The following is a 24546-nucleotide window of genomic DNA, read 5'->3' as shown; positions in this document are numbered from 1 at the left end:
CCTGTGTTTGTGGCTACTTCAAGATTTGCAATGCCAAGGTGATTGTAGTCCTGAGAGTCAAATAAAGGGCCTCACACATACAATGAAAGTGCTCTATCACAAAGCCACATCCCTGGCTCAAACAAAGATTTCATATAGAAAATTGCTTACAAAGATATGAAAAGGCTGGAAAACAAAAAATGGCAAGATAATCAAACTGCAGGAAGCACTAGCACCAGAAATACTATTGGAACAGAAGGGTAGAGAGTTCAGAAGGTGAGAACAAGGGTTCAATCAATAGTTCTGCAAATAGGCTCTTGCCTTCTACATGCCAACACAGGTTCAATCCCCAGCATCTCATAAGCTCAGCTTTGTTCAAAGAAGTGGTCCCCTGAGAGCAGTGAAAGGAGCCAGTCCTAAGTATTGCCAGGTGTGTGCCCCCCAATCCAATGAAGAAGAGAAAAGGAGAAGTAGGAAAGTAGGAAAAAAGAATGAGGGAAGGAGGAGAGAAGCAGCTACACGGGAAAACAAGGGCACGAGGCCCATCAGAATAGCCTGTCAAACCTCAAAAAAAAAAAAAAAAAAAACTCGTATTATTAAAGTCTGCATATCCATGGAGGGAACTTATACTGGAAAGGCTCCCACCAATAATAAGACCTCAATGGCTATAACTAGGCTATTAATCAACTGACTGTTGGGCTGAGGAACAAGACAAAGATTCTTTTTGAGTAGCTGGCATGAGGTACCAATAGCATTTTTATTTGCTGAATCATGAGGCATGTTAAGGAGTTGACTAACTTGACCTATTTTGGGTGAACTGACATGCACCATGATTTTTCCAGATAATTTCATTTTCACATTGTAAAACCAAGGGCCAAATTTTCTCTATCCCCAATTCCTACCAATGTGGGACACGGTTAGTAGGCTAGGCAATTAGTCAGATAATCACTACCCAAAATCTGATCAAGTAACAGAGGCTTAAGAATGCTGAAAACATTCAGAGAAAAAAAGCAGAGCTGTCAACACAGCCAGTGTTGGTTTCCTGTACAAGGTGTTCCTCTGCCTGACTCTTGCACCTGAAACCCAACTTCCATGACTCCTTCTCACTAAGTCTGGTTCTTTTAAAGAGCCTTCCTACTGAACATATTGATCTAAATTAACCCAAAATCAACAAAAGGTTATTTCTACTGCTGACATTCAATATAATACTAATAAAGATGGTGGTTCCCTGATATCTTTTTTCTAGATGCTAACCATATTCATCTGAATTCAAGCAACTTAAATGTACAAAGGGTATAATTACACTTTTATGTCCCCAAACATAACCAATACCAAATTTGGCTCTTTACATAATAACTTTACATAATATTTCCTCCATTTTCTGTCCTTTAACGGGGACAAATGTGCATGTGTAAGTATATGGTTAACTCAGCCTTTACTTTCCTTTGTATCTTGTCACTCATAAAAAATCATTTCAGAACTCTACTGTTGTTATTTAATCTATTTCCTTTCATTTTTATTCTCAACAGAATTGGCCCACATGTCCCTGAAACCTAACTCTCAAGGTTGTAGAGATAAATGAAAATAAATTCAGATACAATATATTGTCTACTAAAAAATTCCATTTACCGTCACTTTCCCAAATACAATTATAAACAACCCTGATAGAAGCAGTTTGTGCAATATTGAAAGCAGAAGATTCAAACTGCAGTAAGAAAACTTGAAAATGTGCCTGGTGAGGAAGCAGGCTTGCCGGTGGAAGGAAACTTGGAGACAATGGTAGAGAGAAGTTGACACTGCTGGCAGAATTAGTGCCGGAAGATCAGATACCTAAAACTCGACTGTGAATGACTTTATTATCATGGTACCAGAATTAAAAAAAATTTAATGGCACAATTGTGATGAGAGAATAACTTGAAGAGTTCTAGAATAAAAATTCACCATTTTCCCCAAAAATTAAGAAAGCAGTTGGTAGGGCTCGGAGAGATAGCACAGCGGTGTTTGCCTTGCAAGAAGCCGATCCAGGACCTAAGGTGGTTTGTTTGTTAGAATCCCGGTGTCCCATATTGTCCCCCGTGCCTGCCAGGAGCGATTTCTGAGCAGACAGCCAGAAGTAACCCCTGAGCACTGCTGGGTGTGACCCAAAAACCAAAAACCAAAAAGAAAGAAAAAAAAAAAAAAAAAAGGAAAGCAATTGGTCAAACTAAGCTGCTTCTCTGCCACACCATATTCTAGAAAGAATATAAGAGCTGACCTGCCAAACTATAGCTTTTTTCCTTTTTCACAAAGACTTAATGCATACTTCGCTTGCTATCTAGTAAAATATTCAATTAAATGTTATTTTGGCAATATCTTTTGAAAAGCATATCTCTGTCCTCTTATTTATTTCCCCTTTCAATTCTTTTTGAAAATAAAAAACAGAGGAAGGGGGACACTTCCTTAGGGGACACTAAGAGTAGCATAGTGACTCGGGGCACCTGTTCTACAAGGAGCAGTCATAAATTCAAGTCCCTGGTATCACCATATGTACAATCCTACACCTCTATCAATTGCGATCCCTGGCACTACAGAGCAGCCAAATGTGCATAAACATCATTCAGAAAGCACCACAACTAAAGAAATTTATATATACGGTATATATATATATATAAATATATAAATATATATAAAATATATATAAGAATAAAATATAAGATATAAAATATATAATATATTGTTACCTCCCATTTAAGGAAAGCACGCACCAAATGTGGTTTTTTTTCCTTCCCTGGTGCAGTGCCTTCTTTCAAAAGAATTATTTGCCAAAAGGCCTGCTTAGTGAAGTCAATCATTTGACCCTTTGCGCGGATCATTGGCGGTAATTCCAACATGGCTGTAACATTACATTTTTCTCTCTATTTGGTCACTATAGAAATCCAGCCTCAGCTCTCCTACAGACAAAGAAATGTCAGTACCAAAAGCCAGCCAAAAGTTCCTGCTGGCTAGTTCGTATAACCTGGCGCCAACAGCTTTGTTTTTCTGAGTCTAGATCTATGATGGTAAATAATTATTTCCGCCTCCCCCAAAAATCTATTTTCCGGCTACTACATAAACATCATAAATATCTCTGTCTCTCTCCTCCTGGTTTCTTGAAAAACCTGCTTTTTGCTAAACCAAAACATCCCCAGCTCTGGTTCACTGCCCTCCATCAGAGTTCTTTTTCACCTGAAGAACAGTCTTTTAATATGTAAATTTAAGGCTTGTTTCCCCATTGTACTGCTCTCCTGCTCTTTGAGGTCACCTTGCATACCAGAGTCTGTGCTTATAAAAAGTCATCTGCTGAAAAGTAAATTTGACTCTCGTCCCTTGGGCGAGGGTCCCCATATAATGCATTTTGTGTGGTCTCATTTATTTCATTTTCATATTTCATATTCGTCCACTCGTGCTCCCGCTTCTCTCCCTGTGAAAGGTTCCCGGACACCACGAAGGTTCTGCTTAGCAATGCTAACATGTCTGCAGCAATATATAAGTATAAGAAGCAGGCCACAGAAGTACAATCCCTGTGAACATGTTTCTAAGAACCACAACAAACCCAGTGAGCACAAAAACAGTAACTTCCATGACTCAAGAAAGTACATACCCTATAAAGTATGTGTGCATGTACCACAACTGAAGAAATCAAAACCCAGCAAGCACCTCAAACCAATGTTGACCCCAATATTGGTATGCATGCAATCCCCAGTAATTACAACAATATTATCAATAGGAACAAAAAGATATAGGAAAAATTAAATAAAAAACAAGATTTGTATATGAATGTTTTTCACAGTATTTTTAATGAAAAGAAAATTGTTTACCTAGTTCCTTTATTAAGCCTAAGAAAATTCTGATCCAGGTTAGTCATACCTGTGTATCAAATAAAATTTAAAATCAAAATAAAGAATCATGTCAAAATTCCTTTCCAATCTCCTTAATAGTCTTAATCTATCTCCTCCTTGTCATATAAAATCATATAAAATCTATTTCTCCTACAGATTTTAACTAGTTAAATAGTTAATAAACTTCATACATTGGTTGCAGTTATAGCTTTGTTTAGTTACCAGTTAAAATATTATGTTTTTTAACAGTTTTCTCAGTAGAGAGCACACATGATTTAGTTCCTCTGAATTAAGCTATATTCATAAATTAGGATGAGAACCTAATCAACAAACTATAGAAATGCAATCTAAAGTCTACCAACATGAAGAATTTCTGCAAAAAATTTAGATAACTCTACATATTATTATTAGTATCGTATCTATCACAGGAATATGGTTTTAAAATAAAACCTTAAACACAAGCTCTACTTTTAAGCTAATGGCTAGTATCTAAGACATAATCTTTCACCTTTGTACCAATAGCAAAAAAACTATTTCAAGAAATACTTCCCATTACTTCATCTGCTCAGAAATCGATCTAGAAATTCATCTATCTAGAAATTCCAATAATATATATTAAAGGTATTCTTGTTTCCACATTAACAAAAGTAAGAGAATTTGGGCTGGAAGGATAGCACAGTGGGTATTTGATTTATACTTGGCCAAGCCAGGTTAATCCTAGACACTGCATATGGTTCCTGAAGCCCAGAATGAGTGATGCTAGAGTGTAGACAGGATTAAGCTCCAAGTATAGCTGGGTGTGGCCCAAAGACCAATAATAAACTAAGAGAATATATAAACATATATTCATACCAAAACCACCTAATCCTTTCTCTTTTTTCCCAGTGCTGGAGACTGAACACTGGTCCTCACAAATACAGTGCATGTGTTCTATCATGTCCCAGCCCCATGTGCTCTATCAAGTCCCAACCCTAGCTCCAGCTCTAACCCTACCTAATCTTTCTTAAAAAATTTTATTGGGGGAGGGGGGGTTGGCATAGAGTTATAGCATAGCAGTAAGGCATTTGCCTTACACATGGCCAACACAGGTTAAAATCCCAGCATCCCATATGGTCCGGCAAGCCTGCCAGGAGTGAATTCTGAGTGCAGAGCCAGGAGTAAGCCCTGAGCACTGCAGGGTATAACCCCAAAACAAAACAAAAAATTTTATTGTGGGAGCTGAGCAATAAATAGCACAGCAGGTATTATGTTTACCTTACACACAGGTTTGATTCCCAGGGATTCCATATGGTCTCCTGATCACCATCAGGAGTTCAGACCACCATCAGGAGTCCCATGAGTGAAGAGTCAGGACTAAATCCTGAGCATTACCAGGTATGGTCCGAAAAAAAAAATTTATAGCTAACAATGAAACATACTCTTTGCCAAATAATTTTGTCAGCTCTTTAAGATTTCAACACAATAGAAAGTGTATGGTATTATTAATAACAAACAGTATTCTTAAAAAAAAAAAACTAGCTATTTTGTCTTCAAATCACATCAGTTTCCAGTCAGAAAACAGGTGTAATTAAGGTTTATGGTATTAAATTTGTTTTAAGACCATGACTTTATTATATTACGTGATCACTAATATACACAACAGTAGTTAAACAGTATGTGTTATTTATTTTATACATTTCCCCACCATTTTTTGTTTGTTTGTTTTTGGGCCACACCCAGTAATGCTCAGGGGTTACTCCTGGCTATGCGCTCAGAAATCGCTCCTGGCTTGGGAGACCATATAGGACTCCAGGGGATCAAACCTCAGTCCGTCCTAGTCTAGCGCGCGCAGATGCCCTGTGCCACCACTCCAGCCCCTTCCTCCCAATTTAAACACAGCTTGAGACCAGAGAGATAAGTACAGCAGGTAGAGACTAATTTAAACCCAGTTTGGTACCACAGAGATTGTACAGCAAGTACTTGCCTTGCACGAGGGCAACCCTAGTTCAATCCCCAGCATCCCATATGAATACTGCCAGGAGTAACTCCTGAGCACCACTAGTTGTCGTAAGTAAATAAATAAACTGTCATGTTTGTCTAATCATACCTTAATCTCAGAATGTGAATTGTATATTAAGTAACAGGTGATGCACTAATCATTTGGACAATCTGACAATATTTAAATATCTGTTTATCAAAGCATACTTTTTGTTTTGTTATAAATATATCAGCAAATTTTCTATTCATCTAAGTCTTTATTTTTTTAATCTTTTTGTTTTAAGGCCACAACAGGCAATGCTCAAATATTTGGTATACTTTTCTACAGAAAAATCACTAAATGATTCATTTTTGTTTCAATTCAGGTAAATCTTGAAGACCTCAAGGGTCTTCAAGAAAATAAAAACTTATTCAAACCAAACTTTCATAAAATCTTCTGATTGGAAAAAACAGTCATAAGTTCTTGGGACCCATGAGGGTACAAAAGGCTGATGTACAGGGGTTTTGATTCTCCTGTATTGCATGGTTCATGAGCAGACACAAGAGTAACCTACAACTCAGAGCTTGAAGCAGCAATCTGTATAGTCTCAGGTGTGGACCAAAAAATAAACCCTCCCCCTAAAATGCATGTCCTAACATACCAATCACCTCACCATAGATTTTTGATTTAGAAAGCCCTCCTCATCCAGAAAGATATAAAGATTAACACAGGGCTTAAAATTAAGATTGAAGAAGTTTAAGACCAGTATTTCTAGGTTACTACCCCCCTCGTTCCACAGAGTGATATACACTACAAATAATCTAGTGTCTTATAACATAAATAACAAATTTGCTCCAACAATTTAAATTTTTATTTATCTTGCTTGTGTATAGAAAGTAATCAATGATACAAACACTCATTATGGGTTTGCTTTGGAGAGAAAAATTCTAGTTCCAAAAGACTATTATATTAGATGCAATAATGCTTACCATCTAGATCACTAAAAAACTAAGCAAGAGGCCTGAGAAATAGAATAGTGGGTAGGGCACTTGCCTTGTATGTTGCCTACCTGGGTTCAAATCCCAACACCCTATGTGGTCCCCCAGCCAATCAATGCTAGAGTAATTCCTAAGCACAGTTGAGAATAAATTCTGAAAATGGTGATGTACTCAAAATAAATAAATAAAAATAAAAAACAAAATATAAGAAGACATACTAAAACTGAAAATTACAGCAAATATCATGAAAATATTCTAAGTAATCCTAAATATTAACTTCAAAATTCAATTCCTTATCTCACATTTATTTGCCAATGGAACTATAAATGAATTTGTTTTACATGCTTTTATGTTTATGTATAGTAAGTAGATATAGTAATGTATAGTAAGTAATTATCATAGAAAATTACATGGGGCCTGCTGTAGTAATAAGGAAGATGCATGACAGGTAGGCTCTTAATAGCTGTGTGATACTTTAAAATAAAAACTTACTGCTTTTCTTCCCAAACATTTGTGAATGTACCACAATTTACCTATTCTATTTAGTGCAGATTAGGAAGAGTATAACAGCCTGGATTGTTATGGCCCTGGATGATCGTCAGTAGAAATATATTGATGTAAAATAAACTCCATCAACTTTATTTTATTACCTTTAAAGTGTATGACTTGGGGCTTGAGTTGATAGCATAGGAGGCTTGCCTTGCATGTACCTGAACCACGTTTAATCCCTGGCATCCCAGACAGCACCCCAAGCCTGAGAGGAGTAATTTCTGAGTACAGAGCCAGAAATAGCCCCCTAAGTACCACCAGGTGTGGTCCAAAAATAAAACCAAACTAAATAAAATAAAATAAATGAAGTGTGATTTTTGCACAAGCCACTTACTGCTGTAAGACTGTTTCCTAGTAATAGAAAGAGCACCATGGTTGAGAACTTTGACTTGAAAGCAGAAGATCCCTGTTCAATCCCCACCACCACATATGTTCAGTCCCTAAAGCCCTTCAGGAGTAATGCCTGAGTCACACCCTAAAACCAAAAGGGCTAGAAAAGTAGTACTACTAGTACTACTTTATATAATCAGAAAAAAAATAAGATTATTAATAAAATTCTGGTTGTACAGAACAGAAATTTTAAGAACCTTATAGGCAAAAAAAGGACATTTCTTTACAATAATAAATGCACGTTTTATAATGTAGAAAAACAAAACGGGTAAATATGAAAATTATCCATAAACCATAAACCCAAGAATATATATTTACAAAAATGCTAACTACAGTAAATACAGATGTCAAAATTGAGCTGCCATATGACCCAGCAACCCAACTTGGCTATCTACCCCCAGGACAGAAGAACATTCACCCGAAAGGATGTCTGCACACAACTATTCATTGCAGCACTCAGTACAAGATCCAAGACTTGGAATCAACATAGATGCCCAAAAACAGATGTGTGGATCATGAAGATGTGGTACATGTACACAATGGTATACTACATAGCTGTAAGGAATGATGCAACCATGCAATCTGCAGCAACATGGATGGAATTGGAAGATTATTTTAAATAACATAAGCCAGAAGGAGGATAAATACAGAATGTATCACTTATATGTGGTATTTAACTGCATGAAGAAACACAGTAGTCTAAATGGTAGTGGTCTCAAACACCACTGGGTCCAGAGTATAGTGAGAAAAAGGAAAAAAAAAACTTAGTGGAGGAAGAGAAACACAATATGAAAAGATGGAGGCCAGGGTCTCAGGTGCATTGGTAATGTTAAAAAAGGACAGAACTAAATATCCAAGTAAAGACAATAATAATTGAAGAAGAGACCCACTCTATAATCTGAACTTAAGATGGCCTGTTATGCTGGCAGGCTGGGAGTTAAAGGGGGGGGTATGGTATGTACCTAGAGAACAATGATGTCAGGGGGGTGACACTGGTGGTGGGGTTGGCCCTGATTAATTCATTGTATGTCTGAAACCCAGCTATGAAAGACTTTGTAAATCACAATGGTTTCTATAAAATTAAAATTTTAAATTTAAATATATATTTAAATAGGTTATATGTTTGTATTTAAATACATTTTATAAAAATAATAGATATTTGTATTTTATTTATATAACTATATATACATATATAACTATGTATATAACTATATATATACTTTCCAGGAAATGTGCATACAGGCACACATCAATACCTCCTCTTCCAGCCCTGCAGCGATCCTAAGAGCTTTGAAGGTACAAGGAAAACTAGGCGGAATGGAAGAGGAGAAACTCATAATACAATTATTAGAAAAGATATGAAAAATACCTGGTTATATTATCTCTTTTAATTTGAATCTGTCTGGAAATAAGCTATACATTAAGTTACTTAAGTAATGAAAAAGAAATGATTAGCCCCCTAAAGCAAAATGTTTCTAATTCAAAAACTTACCTACAGACCACAGCAATAATACAAAAGATTAGGCACTGCCTTACATAAGCTGACCCTGAATGCAGAGCTAGATGAAACCCTTGTGCATCATCAGGTGTGGCCAAAAAAAAAAAAAAGGAAGAAAAATAAAACTGAATAAACTTAGCTACAGAAATAATTTAAGGAAAAAGAGGATTTCTCTGGACTTTTAGCATTTCCTTACACTAAACAAATCCCATAACATTAAAAAATAAAGAACAAGGAGACATCTCAGTAGCTAAAGCGCCTGCTTTACAGACACCCACACCACACCCCACACACACACACACTGCCGCCATCCCACCCCCCTGGAAGCGAAACATCTAGAAATATATAAGGGCCCCTCACCTAGAAGCTTGGTTTTCCAGTGAACATACACACACACATACAAGCACCACAGCTAAAGTGTGAGAGTTCCAAATATACCAACAATAGGAACAAAAGGAGGGAAAACGAAGTAAACAAAAATCGAAAGTAAAATTCCACAATTACAAATTAGATATAGGTTGCTAGAAACTTGGCCAGACTCTTATATTTTATCCTTAGGAATTAGAGTAGATTTTTGTTACTGTTAAGCTTTCAAGCAATACAATTAACATCACTTCAAATGTTAAAAATGCACAATTCTAAGACCCAAATAAGAATTTACCTTTTAAAATTACAGGCTAAGTTATGAAAAGTACATGATTATATAATCTTTAGCACCCTTAATACTAAAATAACAACAGAAAATGAGGAACATCAAAAAAACCCAAAATAAGCAAATAGGTTTCTTTTAAATGTTTTCTAAAGTACCATGGTTAGAGTTGTTCATAATTGAGTTTCAGTCACATTGTATATCTCCCATCACCAAAGGCAACTTTCCCGTCACCAATTAATTTTTTAATGTAGGGATAACAAAAAAGTTTTCCACTAAAGTACCTCTCTAAATGTATTATTTAATAGGTTTTTTTTTAATCTCTTCTTAACTATTATCTTGTTTTGAACCTAAGGCAAAAAGGGAGTAATGGGAGTAAAAAGAGAAGACTAGCATCACAAGTCAGCTCAAATCAATCTCCATTTTCACATTTTATATGTACAATTCTTAAGCTTACTGTTGGCATTTTCAACCATTTTCACTAGATCACCCCTAAAAATATTTGAATAACTCTAGAATTATCACAAAATAAAGAGTATCTGGATAAGTAAGAGTGGTTGGATTACTGTGAGGTCCTTCAATGTCTCCTGGAAAGATGTCTTAGTAGAGTGACGTCTTGTGACATTATTCCTCTTGTTTCTTCAATCATAGAAACAGATACCCTATTTCCCCTTCCTCATCCTATATTCCCCCAATGGTCATAGTCTGCCTTCCATGAACTCTTCCTTTCATATAGCACTATGAAAAATATTATCTATACTATCTGTATACTCTATTTCAAAAGAGTACTTCAAAGGTTACTGAGATTACCAAGTTACTCAATGATTCCAAGTGACTTTTAAACTTCAAGAAAAATGGTCTCCCACTTTAAAAGGGTCTCCCACCTTGAATTTTCCTAAGAATATCTCAAAGAGAAGTAGGAGTGAAGATGACAGTAAAACTTTACATCAGAGGCTCAGCAGTCATTAAAACTGATGTCTAAAAACATAATTGAAGGGCTTGACCAGACACCAAGTACCAATTTTCTTCCCTTTGCCTCAGCACCTAAACACCCCATGGAAAGACATGTCCAGAGGCTGGATACAAACAGAATTGTACAGCCAGGTTGTTTGCACCTCAATTTCCCTCCATGTAGCTCCTCCAGGCCAGGCTAATTACCCTTCAATAAGGCATCCACCTCCTAGAAACTCCTACATTCCTGGATCTATGTGATGTCAGTTATAGGCAATTATGTTTCATATTATTCTGTCATATATTTCTATTAAAATATCACAATTAGACTTTGACCCAATTTAAGGGCATGAACCATGTCTTTAAATGTCTTTTAAATAGGCACAAACTCATTTTCCTCTAAAAATCTAAGCACTATGAAACTGACCACATATTAAAATATTTTATTTACAGAATGTAAATAACTAGTCTAAATGACTAGCTATCATGTAAAGCTTCTTGAAACTAAATATTTTAAAACAAGCAGCATTTTTTCAAGTTATTTTTCTAGAACAATTAATGTGGGGAAGATTTTGAAGAGCCACACCATATGGTACTCAAGAGTTTATTCCTGGCTCTGCACTCAGGAATCACTCGTGACAATATTTGTGGGACAATCCAGGATAGCAGGGATTGCAGGAAGATTGGCTTCATATAGGCAAGTACCTTACTTAACCTCTGTACTACTTCTCTAGTCCCTGAATCTTTGTTTGCTTTTGGACCACACTCTGTGGTGTTCAGTCTTCCTTCTGGCTCTGCACTTATATATCACTTGTAACTTGACTCAGGATCATAGAGGGTACTCTGAGCGTCACCAGGTATGGATCAAATGTTTCTTATTTTTCCTTTTTTTTTTTTTTTTTTGGTTTTTGGTCCATACCCAGTGGCACTCAGGGGTAACTACTGGCTCTGCACTCTGAAATCGCTCCTGGACATTGGCATAAGGACTTGGCTTAGGCCTCAGAAGAACGGGCATTGCCCATACACCCCTGAACCATGGATACCATCTATGGAAACAACCACAATTGTCTATAACATCACCAGGAAGCAAACCTCTACCAGGGAAGATCCTACCATTACCCTGGCATTGACTTACTCCAAAGAGTGTTCTCTTAGCACCCAGACAACTTAGCAACAGCAACAACCTGTTTGCAGGGCAGGGCTCTCCGCAACTAATGGTGAGGTAAAACTAGAGGATGCTCTACATCATCCTGACTTCGATGAAGGAAATGCACAGAAACCAGAATCTTTAACTCAGGAACCTGACACCAACAACAGCTGAAGTGTGGAAAAATTTCACCGGGACCACAGAGAATGACTCGGGTTGGACAGCCTAGTATGCCTGGATCCCAGAGCCAGTCTTATGCTAGAAAACTTCAAGGGTAAGGTCTTCTTGTGTTTAGGCCAAGGCTTTGTTTTTCCATTTTCCCCATATTTTGCTGGGCCTATGCAAACAACAACAAATGTCACTCTCATGCAGTTATTATTGTTTTTTTTTTAACTCTTATCCTTAAAAAAAAAAAAGCTTACTAAACTTTAAAAAAAGTAACTGTAGTAAAGTGCAGGCAGGGATGAGAAGGGGGGGGCATTGGTGGTGGGAATGTTGCACTGGTGAAGGGGAATGTTCTTTTAAAGACTGAAACCCAATTACAATCATGTTTGTAATCATGTTGCTTAAATAAAGAGTAGATAGATAGATGATAGATAGATAGATAGATAGATAGATAGACAGACAGACAGACAGACAGACAGACAGACAGACAGACAGACAGATAAAGATAGAGATATATAAAAAAGGAAAGAAAGGAAAAAAAAAAGAAATCACACCTGGTAGGCTTGGGGACCATATGGGATGCCAGGGATCAAACTTGGTCAGTCCCAGGTCAGCCGCAAACAAGGCAAATGTCTTACCACTGTGTTATCACTAGCCCCTGGACCAAATGTTTTATATGAGTTTTCTTTTTACTATAAGTACATAATGCTTAATGAGTCATACTACTAGATATGGAATGTTTCCACTGGACTTTGTTCATGTTTACATAAATAAAAACTTTAAATGTGCCAATCTTAACAACTAAATGCTATTACTAAGATGACAAAACTATTTGTTGTAGTTATATTTACTATATTCTGTTCCTCAAGCAAATAATTTAAATTTTAAAGATGGCAAAGAAAGAAGTGGGGAAGAAAGAAATTCAGTAAAATTCAGCAAAAGGAGTCCTTGCATCATTCTGCACAGAAAGCAAAGCAGTAATTCAGTGAGTTACCAAGCCTCAAGGAGGGGCCAAGAAGCTAAGAGGAGGTGCTGTGTGATCTGGAGGTGATGAAGGAAAGGGGTTTTAACAATACAGTAAAGTACACACTCATGGCCTCTCAGATCTCTGAGGGAAGAGCTTAGCAGCAGATTCCCAGAAAAAAAGGAGGAGGTGTGTGCAGAAGCCCACATAGGCCAGCACTTCAGGCAGAAGCTTCAAACAAAAGCTGGCAGCAGAAAATACAAAAGATAGCGCTCTTTCTCCAAAGCTCTAGCTCAGGGCAAGCAAATAACTCTAGAACAAGCTGAGCCAAAGAACTGTAAAACGGCCAGCCTGGGGCCCTTGGAACTAGAAAGCTCCTCATCCATAGCCCTCAGAGCATTAAAGACATAATGAACCAGCAGAGAAGCCCACCACACTTTGTGGATGAAGAAAATATACTAGCCCCTGTACAGAATCAACTTACGTAGACGTGAAAATTATATATAGTTACTCTAAAAAGTAAAAATACTAAATGTCTTGAGGCAATTCTTGGCATGGTATTGCTGAAGCTAACAGGGCTGCAATGAATATAGGGCCTCTACATGGAGACATACTCTGACCCAGCCCTCTGAACTACCTTGCCTACTCTATTAATGACTTTCTTTAATAAAGACAGCATGGAGTTAGGGAGCAGGCAAAAGGGAAAGAAAAGGAAAGGGCATTGAGGGGAGAGGAGAGGAGAAGAAGGGAGGGGAGAAAAAGGAGAGGGAATGACATGGAAGGGAACAGAAAGGCGTTTTAAAATTTTCTTTTCCAAAATATAATTACAGCAAATATATAAAAATCACTATTCAAATCATTATTCTTTATATATACCAAGAAAAAGCAAATTACTTTACCACCCTCTGCATGTTAATTCACCATCTAAAATAGAAGAGCAGAATTTGGGGTCAGAGTGGTGGCGCTAGGGGTAAGGCATCTGCCTTGCCCGTGACAGTCTAGAACAGACTGCATTTCGATCCCCCAGCGTCCCATAGGGTCCCCCCCAAGCCAGGAGTGATTTCTGAGTACAAAGCCAGAAGTAACCCCTGAGGGTCAATGGGTGTGGCCAGAAGAAAAAAAGAGCAGAATTCCTATTTAAAGATTACTTTGCTCCCAATACAAATAACTCAAAGCAAAAATCCATATACCCCGTATCCCATATGGTCCCCAAGCCTGCCAGAAGTGACTACTGAGAGCAGAACTAGGAGTACGGCTCACAAACTAAAAGAAAAAAAAAAAAATCCACATAGGATAAAAGAGAATTCCATATTCTTTCACTTTCTGAGATTCCAATATATGAAAATGTTTTCCGAAGCATAGCAAAAATTTTGGGAGGGTTTGTTTGTTTCTTTCTTTCTTTTTGGATCACACCAGGCAGTGGTGGGTGCTCAGGAATCACTCCTAGCCGGCTCAGGGGACCATATGGGATGGCCAGGATTGTACTGGGTCAGCCATGTGCAAGACAGACATCCTATCTATTGTGCTATATTTTTGTCTCTGCAAGGTATTTTTAACAGCAAAAGGGTTTTTTATAAAAATTATTTATAGAAATAGTACAGTAGCTAGAGAACATGTCTTCTACTCAACTTGATGAATGCCCTCTGTGCCTGTTCCCTAACCACCTGGCAGATAGAAACCCTGGTCTTTGTTCCAGGGGGCCTGTAGAATGCTAATTCTAGGGATCCTCCTAAAGTGGAAAGCTTTAGACTGCACCACCACACTAGAGATAGGGATTGACAAAGAGGGGTGCCACCACCACCATCACCAGCCCACCCCACTTCCCACCCCCACCCCACCCCTCAATTAATAATTGGACTTGACCTTGGGCATCCCTCCTCCCCCACAGAGAGCTCTGGTTATAATGCCTATCAATACTGCTTTGCCCAAGGGGATTCCTAAGCCCCACTGTTCATGCTGTTTCTCCCCTTACCTACCCCCCTTACCTCCTCCCCCATGTCCTGTTACACTTCAGATATCCTAGTTCCTCTTTCTGTTGTAAGGGGTTAAACTGTCTCTGGTCACCAGCCTGGGATCCGTTTTTTCCGGTGATGAGCTGAGCAGAATGTCCTCAGTCCCCAAAGTGGGAGGAGGAAGTTGACCCTTGCTGGCCAACAGGGTCGGTCAGCACACAATTGACATGGATTTGATCCCCAGTACCCATTATGGTCCCCAAAATGGGTGCATCATAAATGCAGAACCAGAACTAAGCCCTAAGCATGGCTGAGTGTAGCCAAAAATGATAATTCTTAAAGACTGGCAAGATGGATCAAGGTTGAAGCACATGCTTTTAATGTGTATGTGTGTGATGGGGGGGTTGTGGCAGGTTTGATTCTGCATACTGCAGAAAATCTGATTCATAGTCCACTGAACATTGCCAGAGAATGGCCCCCAGGAACCACACAAGTAGCACCAGCATTACCAGGTATAGCCCAAAATTAAAACCACCTTCCTGGCCCAGAGAGATAGCACAGCAGCATTTGCCTTGCAAGCAGCCAATCCAGGACCAAAAGGTAGTTGATTCGAATCCCGGTGTCCCATATGGTCCCCCATGCCTGCCAGGAGCTATTTCTGTACAGACAGCCAGGAGTAACCCCTGAGCACCACCGGGTGTGGCCCAAAAAACCAAAAAACAAAATCAAAAACAAAAAAAACACCTCCCAAATAGTGTTCATTTGATTTTTTTTAAAGTGACTTTACAGGACCAATGCAGGTTTAAAACCCAGCCAGCATTCCATACGGTCCCCATAGCACCATCAGGAGGATTCCTGAATGTAGAGCCAAGAATAAGCACTGAGCATTCTTGAATGTAACAACAAAAGATACCATACAGCACAGTGATCAAAAAATTTCAAAACACTGCAAAGAATAATCAACATAATTAAAAATGTGAGATGCTTTCAATTTTGTTGTATACAATATCCCCTAAATCCTCCCTTAATGGTACCAAACTAATATTTGGGGATGATGTACTAAGATGTCCAAAGCACCACTGAATTCTACAGCTACACAAAGGAAGCTTGAATTAAAGCTAGTCTTCTGCTGCCACCTAGTGAAACAATAAAAATTAAGTCAGTGGAAAAAAATCTTTTTCCAGTGATGAATCTATTTAATCACTATAGAAATATTTAATAGAGGTGTCAGAAACATAGCACAGCAGTATGGCGTTTGCCTTGCATGTGGCCAACCCATGACGAACCCGGGTTCGACTCTAGACATCCTATATGGTCCCCCGAGCATGGCAGGAACAATTTCTGAGCACAGAGCCAGGAGTAACCCCTGAGCACTGCTAGATATGGTCCAAAACCATTAAAAAAAAAAAAAAAGATTTAATAGTATATTGTTTAAAATGCACTCCCACAAATATATTACACATTGTAGAGAATAGCAATACTTACAGTGAATAATTATATTTCAGGTGAATCACTAATCACTTAAAAAACATTATCTACAATATTACTGTAACGCTTTCTTTTTAAAGCAGCATTTCAATAGACTCTAGATTTAGAGTGATGCATTTGGATACCCAGCACCATTGGTGGCTCAAAGATCCCACAGGACTACAAGGGTGGCCCCATTACCCATATCCCTGCAGGCCACAAGGGTGGCCCCATTACCCATATCCGTGCAAGGCCACAGAGCACCACAACCACCCATCCTTGCTCTGAACTGGGTGTCAGTTGGTGGAGAACTGCCAGTGGGATCCCAAGTCTCCTGAGCACTGCTTGGGAAACACACACAAACATATGGTACTTTCTTATGTTGGAATCAAACAATATTACTGCGTCTTTTTTTGTTGTTGTAGTTATTGATGTTCTTTGCTTTTTTTTTTCCTTTTTTTGGTTTTTGGTAATACCCGGTAATACTCGAGTTACTTCTGGCTATGCGCTCAGAAATTGCTCCTGGCTGGGGGCCATATGGAACGCTGGGGGTTGGAACCAAGGTCCATCCTGGATTAGCCACATGCAAAGCAAACACCCCACTGCTGAGCTATTGCTCTGACCCTGTTGTTTGCTTTTTAAGTATAGAGTTACCTGGTAATTATCAAAATGGGGGCCAGAGCAGTGGTGCAGGGCATAAGGCATCTATCTGCCTTGAGCACTCTTGCCTAGGACGAACCATAGTTCGAATGCCCAGCATCTCATAAAATTCAATCAGAAATAACTTTATCTGTATCTCATAGTAATACAATTAAAGAATTTATAAATAATAAAAGAAATATGTTGATAAGTCTAAAAATCCTTGAGATCCCTAGAATACACACACACACACACACACACACACACACACACACACACACACACACACACACACACACGTGTGTGGCTTGTATATATAGGCTGAGTTTGACTCTCACTTCCAACCAACAGAAATGGCAGAAATGCTATATGTCACTTTTCACAGATTATATCAAAACTACCAGTTCTTGGGCCAGAGCACAGTGAGTAGGGTGTTTGCCTTAGATGTGGCCTACCTGGATTCAATTCCTATCATCCCATATAGTATCCCAAGCCTGCCAGGAGCAATTTCTGAGCTCAGAGTCAAGAGTAACCCCTGAGCAATTCTATCTTGGGACCAGTGAGAGTACAGCAAGCAGGAATTTGCCTTACACATGCCAATCCAGGTTTGATCCATACATGGACCCCAAGCACCACATGATGCCCCAACCATTGCTAGAAGTGATCTATGAAAACAGAGCCAGAAGTAAGCTCTAACCACCACTGAATGTGGCCCAAAAATAAGAGAAACAAAAATATGGGTTTAGAAAACATCTTGCTTTTAAGACCTCTAAATAGTACCTACATCGCAGTATAAGCTTTAAATGGCATTTGCTATAAAGCACCATAACATACCAAATATGTGATGCACTTAGAATTATCTATTGAAATATAACTGCCAACAGAGCCAAAATATATAATGAACTGTGCCGCTGTACTGATTTCAAAAATTACTAATTAAAGAAATAACAAAATTTCATCTTCCAACTGTCATCTTGGCTACATTTAGCATAAGGATTGTTTTAAGCAATAGTATTTGGGCTATATCAAACAATCCTTGGCAAAGCAAATTAAGAACTTTAAGATGTATCCACTATCTTCACTTGAGTAATACTATTTTCATCAAAACCTACACAAAGATTGGTATAAGGAAATCATTACAGTTATTTATAACAAAGGAAAACCTGAAAACAATATGCTTCAATAACATTTTTTCTGGTAACATTATTTTTAAGGTATGAAAATGCACATGTTAAGAATAATGTTATTTTATATTTATTAACATATCTTTCACTATAAATTCTAATTGACTGCTAATCGAAACACAACCTCCGGATATGGTAAATCGGGGTTGGCGAACAAGTTCAACACAAAGAGCCAAAATTTTAAACTGTGAGAGTCAGAGAGCCACACCACGCAGTGACCTGCCAAAACAGACAAACACTCACACAAAAGCATATAATTTTAACAATAATCTATTAAACACATATTGCATTTTGCCATTTTGAGTGAGGGTCAAAATCCTGCAGTGATGGTGAGGGTGTGCTGCATCCTCCACACTAAGAACTAACGGCAAGATGCGACACAACATGTGACACACGGGTCCCCCGCTTGCTGGCCCGTGCAGTTGTTTCCAAGGGATAGGAGATGGGAGGACGAAGCCTGGGGGCGGGACTCCTTGCTCAGAGATCTTTCCTCAGAGATCCCTTCTCAGAAGCAGCAGAACAAAATCCAAACTTGGCAAAGAGCCACAATATACAAAATAATGTTAAGAGGCAAAGAGCAGCATTCATTTTGGCCTGGAGCCGCATGTGGCTGGAGCGCCGTGTTCGCAACCCCTGTGGTAAATGTTCAATAAATATTTGTTAACTAAACAAATTCTATCTTTGTCCTATTATTGTCCTATTATTATCTGATCATATCTCTGCATCCCATACACTACCTCTCTAAAAAAAAAAAATCACGCATTTACAAGTTTATTTGATGGAGGAGGTTCATACCCTGTAATGCTCAAGGCTCATGAGCCTCTGGGCTATTGCTCCAGCCCTTATATTTTTTTTAATGTTTTTAAGTTTAAAATATGAGCAACTGCAAATCCTAACTTTAATTGTAGTTCAGATTTACAATAGAGGTACTAAAATCTAGTTAACATTTGAGAATGGGGAATCAACTCAGTTGTTTCTATTTTTTATTATCATTTTAGAGATAGTATTTCTATTAGAGTAGTAAATCTCATATAGTTAGGAGTTAAGTAAAAAAGAAAAATGCTAAGCCAATGATCCTTCTTATCATCTTATAAATCCTAAAGTTGTAACTAACATCTAATTCCAAAGCATATTTTTTAAAAACTTAAAACCACCCAACACCCATCCCTAAAGCATTGAACATTTCCAACTACAGAAGTCCCATTTCCCTCCAGCCCAGCTTGTCTCTATGGCAGAACCATATATTCATATTCTCTCTCCTCTCTCCTCTATCTCTCTCTTCCCCCTCTACCCTCCCTTCTCCCTTAGACACTATGTTTTGCATTACTGTTACTGAGTGGTATTATGCCTATCACTTTTTCTTCAGCACCCAATACTTCTCGAGAGAGATCAGTTCCAACTATCACTGTCAGTGATACCTACCCTAACTGCACCTGCTACACTACTATTTGTGGGAATCTCCAAACCTTGGACTGATTTTCCTGGCCCTTATCTATTGTCTTTGATATTATTACTATTATTATTATTAATCCCACCCCCTTATAGCCCACAAATGAATGGGAGGGATATGTCTATCCCTCTTCCCTGAATCATTTTACTCAACATAATACTTTCGATATGTATCCATGTCTAAGCAAATTTTCTGGCTTCATTTTCCTATCAGCTATATAGTATTCCACTGTGTAGATGTATCACACTTTCTTTATCCACTCAGCTGTTCTGGGGGCACTTGAGTTGTTTCCAAATTCTAACTATTCTGAATAGTTCTATGATTAACATAGGGATGCAGAGGACTTTTTCTACATTGTGTTTTTAGGCTCCAAGAGTATATTCCTCAGAGTGGAATTGATAGGTCATAAAGAAGGTCAATTTCTAGCATTTTTCAACCCTGATTAAAGATGCTATCTAAGTGGTTGTTGTTAGGTCTTCAGAACTATCATCTTTATTCACTAAGTGTGGTAGAGATCTACATTGTTTTCTGACTGTAACATTTGGAATGTTGTAGTATTTTTTATGTATTCTGGTGGGGCTCCCTACCAGAAGAAATGTGTGGCCATAGAATGAAGTGGAGCAGCCAAGCTCATGCCTAGGCATATAACTCAGTTCAGTTCAAAAAGGCACATTTTAGTCCAAATGTTCACCACAGCCCATTGTCACTCCCACTGCTGCAGGTCAACAGTCTTTTTTTCTCCTGCTGTTCTCTTGTCTATCCAGACTACTATTTTTTAATATACCACAAATTAATGTGATTATTCTATGTATATCCCTCTCTGACTCATTTCACTCATTTCACTCTCTATATCCATACATATACAAGCATATATCATAACTTCATTTTTTCTAACATCTGCCTAATATTCAATTGTGTAGATGTACCACTATTTCTTTATCCACTCATCTATCTTGGACACCTGGGTTGTTTGCAGGTTCTGGCTATCACGCATAGTGCTGCAATGAACATAGGAGTGCAGATGCCTTTTGTGCAGAGTTTTTAAATCCCTCGGGTTTATTTCCCAAAACAGTATTGCTGGGTCATATGAAAGTTAAATTTGTAGTTTGTGGAGCAATGTCTGTATTCTTTATTAAAAAGGCTAGCCCATTCTACTATTCTTATATAGCAATTAAAACATCACACTAATTGTTAATTCTCATAAAAGGAAAAGGTAAAATACATCTTCAATCGAAAATCAAGGAGCATTTTAGTTCTAAGAAGCACAAGGACGAAAGAGATAATATAGCATGAGGGCATTTGCCTTGCAAGCAGCAGACCTGGCAACGTATTGGTCCCTTGAGCCTACCAGAATTGATCCATAAACACAAAGCCAGGAGTAAGTCCTGCGAACAATCAGGTCTGGCCTCAAAACAAACCTAAATAAGTAACAGAACAATAAGGGCAATAAATAACAAAATGACAGAAGCAGAGAAATGAAAATAGCATATTTAAAGATAAAATTGCACAAAATCATCCAAAAAGCACAAAAGGAAAAACTGAAGAAAATGTTTATTTTTTTTTATTTTGGTTTTTCGGCCACACCCAGCGATGCTCAGGAGTTACTCCTGGCTATGCACTCAGAAATCGCTCCTGGCTTGGGACACCATATGGGACGCCAGGGGATCAAACCGCGGTCCATCCTAGGCTAGCGCGCACAAGGCAAATACCTGAAAATGTTTTTTAAAAAAAAATCAGAGATATAAAAGTAACCATGATGAGAGATAATATCCATGAGGCAGACAGATAGTACAGGTGTGTAGGATGCTTGCCTTCTCATGGTTGACAAGGATTCAATCCCCAGCATTCCTTAGGGTCCCCATAACACAGTCAGAAGTAACTGTCTGATATAATACTTATGTAATACAAAATAGATTTCAATCACAAAAAGTAATAAGAAAAGATAGGCATTACATGATGATCATAGAATCTATACATCACAAAGACTTAACACTGTATATCAGGTCTAAAGAAAAAAAATATAAACAGCAACATAATAAGAGATTTTAGTACCACATCAGCACTACTAAATAGATCAACCAGTCAAGACAGAAACAGCAGCCCTGAAGGAAGAAGTAGAAGAAATGGGCTTAACACACATCTCTAGGATACCATCCCTCAAATGCTGAGTACATATTCTTCTCCAGAACTCAAGGATCATTCTTGGGGCAGGAGCTATAGAACAGCAGTTAGGGTATTTGCCTTGCATGAGGCTGAGCCAGGTTCGATCCCTGGCATATCTTATAGGCTTGAGTCTGCCAGGAGTGATTTCTGAGCACAGAGCCAGGAGTAACCCTGAGCACTGCCAGGTGTGGCCCAAAAACAACAATAACAAAAAAGGATCATTCTCAAAGATAGGCAAGTTGGAACAAGAAACACATCTTATAAAAATCAGGAAATTGAGCCTAGAGAGTTAATAAAGTGGTTAAGTTGCTTGTCTTGCATGCAGACAATGAGGGATCAAACCCCAGCACACATATGGTAATCTGAGACCATCAGGAGTAACCTGCAAGCACAGACATACATACAAGCACAGACATACATAGTCCAAAAGGCATACATGTATGTATATATATATGTATACCAGGCATACATAGTCCAAAAGGTCAAAAAGGGAGGTAGGAAATAAGGAAGGGAAGGTGGGAGAGAGAGAAAAAGAGAAGGAGAAAGACAGAGAGACAAAGACACAAAAAAGAGAAAGAATAATTGTTTGAGGTTAGAAATAAACTACAAATAGAAAGCTGGGGAACTTAAACATTTAGAAGCTGAACATACCCTTCAACAACCACTGGGTCAAAAGAAATAAAAATGAAATTAAGATTCCTGGAAACAAAGATACATTTTTTCATAAAACAAGGAAAAGGTTGTACTAAGGGATAAATTCAAAGCAATATAAGCGACCATTAAGAAACAATAGGCGTGCTCGCTTCGGCAGCACATATACTAAAATTGGAACGATACAGAGAAGATTAGCATGGCCCCTGCGCAAGGATGATACGCAAATTCGTGAAGCGTTCCATATTTTTATCTAGCAGTGAAAAAAAAAAAAAGAAACAATAGGCAAAAATTAAAGAACCTGACTTCAAAATAGTAAAAGCACAGCAAAAGGGAGTTCATAAAAAGAAAATAAAATCATAAAAAGTATGCAGAAATCAACAATACAGATCGGAAATACAATAATAAAGATCAAACCAAGATTTAGTCATAACTTTAATATTTAAATGATATAAACTGGCCTATATTCTTAGAGTTCAAGAGCATCAACAAAGGCATAATGATAAAAAGTAAATATCCAGAATAGTCAAATGTAAATAATAAAATACCTTTATTTTTAAAAATCCAAATACAAAATGATATCAGAATGATGGTATAGCTAACTGGTAGGGTATTTGCCTTGCAACATGGCTGACCCAGATATGATCCTCAGAATCCCATATGGCCCCCCACAACCACCAAAAGTGAACCCTAAGTATAGAGCCAGGAGTAAACCCTATGAGGAAATGGTTTAACTTCCTTTTCAATTACATACTATTTTTAATACATGTATAGAATCACATTTAAAGATCTTGAAATATGAACTTAGTGTTAACTTATAATTACTCAGAAAAAAATCTATTTCGACTTATGTAATTTATTGAAACCAAATTTTAAACAAAAATAACCTTATATTCAATCCCATTTCCTTTTCTTAACTCATTTTTACACTTCCTTATATAGAAAGAAAATAACACTAACAATGCTTTTTAAGAAGAATATATCTGATCAAGGTTAACAAATCCAATGATCAAATTTGGTCTTTTTGGGGCCGGGCGGTGGCGCTAAAGGTAAGGTGCCTGCCTTGCCTGCGCTAACCTTGGACGGACCGCGGTTCGATCCCCCGGTGTCCCATATGGTCCCCCAAGCCAGGAGCAAACTTCTGAGCACATAGCCAGGAGTAACCCCTGAGCGTTACCGGGTGTGGCCCAAAAACCAAAAAAAAAAAAAAAAAAAAAAAAAAAAATTTGGTCTTTTACCTATTTTTAAAAGATTTTGGAGCTAGAAAGATAGTATAAGGATTAAGGGTTAAGGCTTTTGCCTTACATGAGGCCCACTCCAGTTTGATCCCCACCATATGGAAATATGATCCCCTAAGAGTGTTTCCTGAGCACAGTGCCAGAAGTACAGAGTACAACAAGAAATGGCAAAACAAATAAATATGTAAAGTTTTATTGAAAAATAATGTATTCCACTGTGTAGATGTATATCCTCATTCATATACAGCAGTAGAAAGATAACTTAATTTTGTAATATCATGACAAGTTGAATAGTTGATTAAAAAAAGATTGAAACCAAAAAACAGGATTCAGAAAACTTGAAATATTTATATTTTTCTTTAGAAAAAACATTTGCTGAAGCCTGATTAGATAAAAAAAAAAAAAAAAAAGTAAGGTTGGGAATTCTATGTTAAGCATTCCAGAGCCTGAATTTGACTAGCAGTTGACTCAAGACCTACAGTTAAATGAAAGTTCAATATTACTTCTGAGTGAAAGCTTTAAGAGGAATCTTTATATTTTCCTCCAAAGTGTATTATACAAATGTATCTTTCTTTCTTAAGCAGATGTCATAAAAAGCCAACTATAAAATAATTGTTACTCTAAAAAGCTTAAGTAGTTGAGTTTTTTTATTTATTGTGTTATTTTTCTTTGTGATCCAAATTCTATACCCACTTTGT

The 24546-nt window shown here is 37.7% G+C and overlaps 1 protein-coding gene and 1 non-coding gene across 2 annotated transcripts in view; one reads left to right on the top strand and one right to left on the bottom strand.

The window, feature by feature from the left end:
* RNGTT (RNA guanylyltransferase and 5'-phosphatase) overlaps positions 1-24546 on the bottom strand; it is a 238843-nt gene that overhangs the window by 166944 nt on the left and 47353 nt on the right. The gene's annotated exons all lie outside the window — the stretch shown is intronic.
* On the top strand, positions 22755-22861 carry LOC126008256 (U6 spliceosomal RNA). The gene has a single exon (XR_007495595.1). It is a non-coding gene; the product is annotated as a U6 spliceosomal RNA (small nuclear RNA).

This window comes from Suncus etruscus, chromosome 4 (assembly GCF_024139225.1).
Source record: "Suncus etruscus isolate mSunEtr1 chromosome 4, mSunEtr1.pri.cur, whole genome shotgun sequence".
NCBI lineage: Eukaryota > Metazoa > Chordata > Mammalia > Eulipotyphla > Soricidae > Suncus > Suncus etruscus.
Note: the sequence above shows the minus strand (reverse complement) of the source record. Positions and strands in the feature narration are given on the sequence as shown.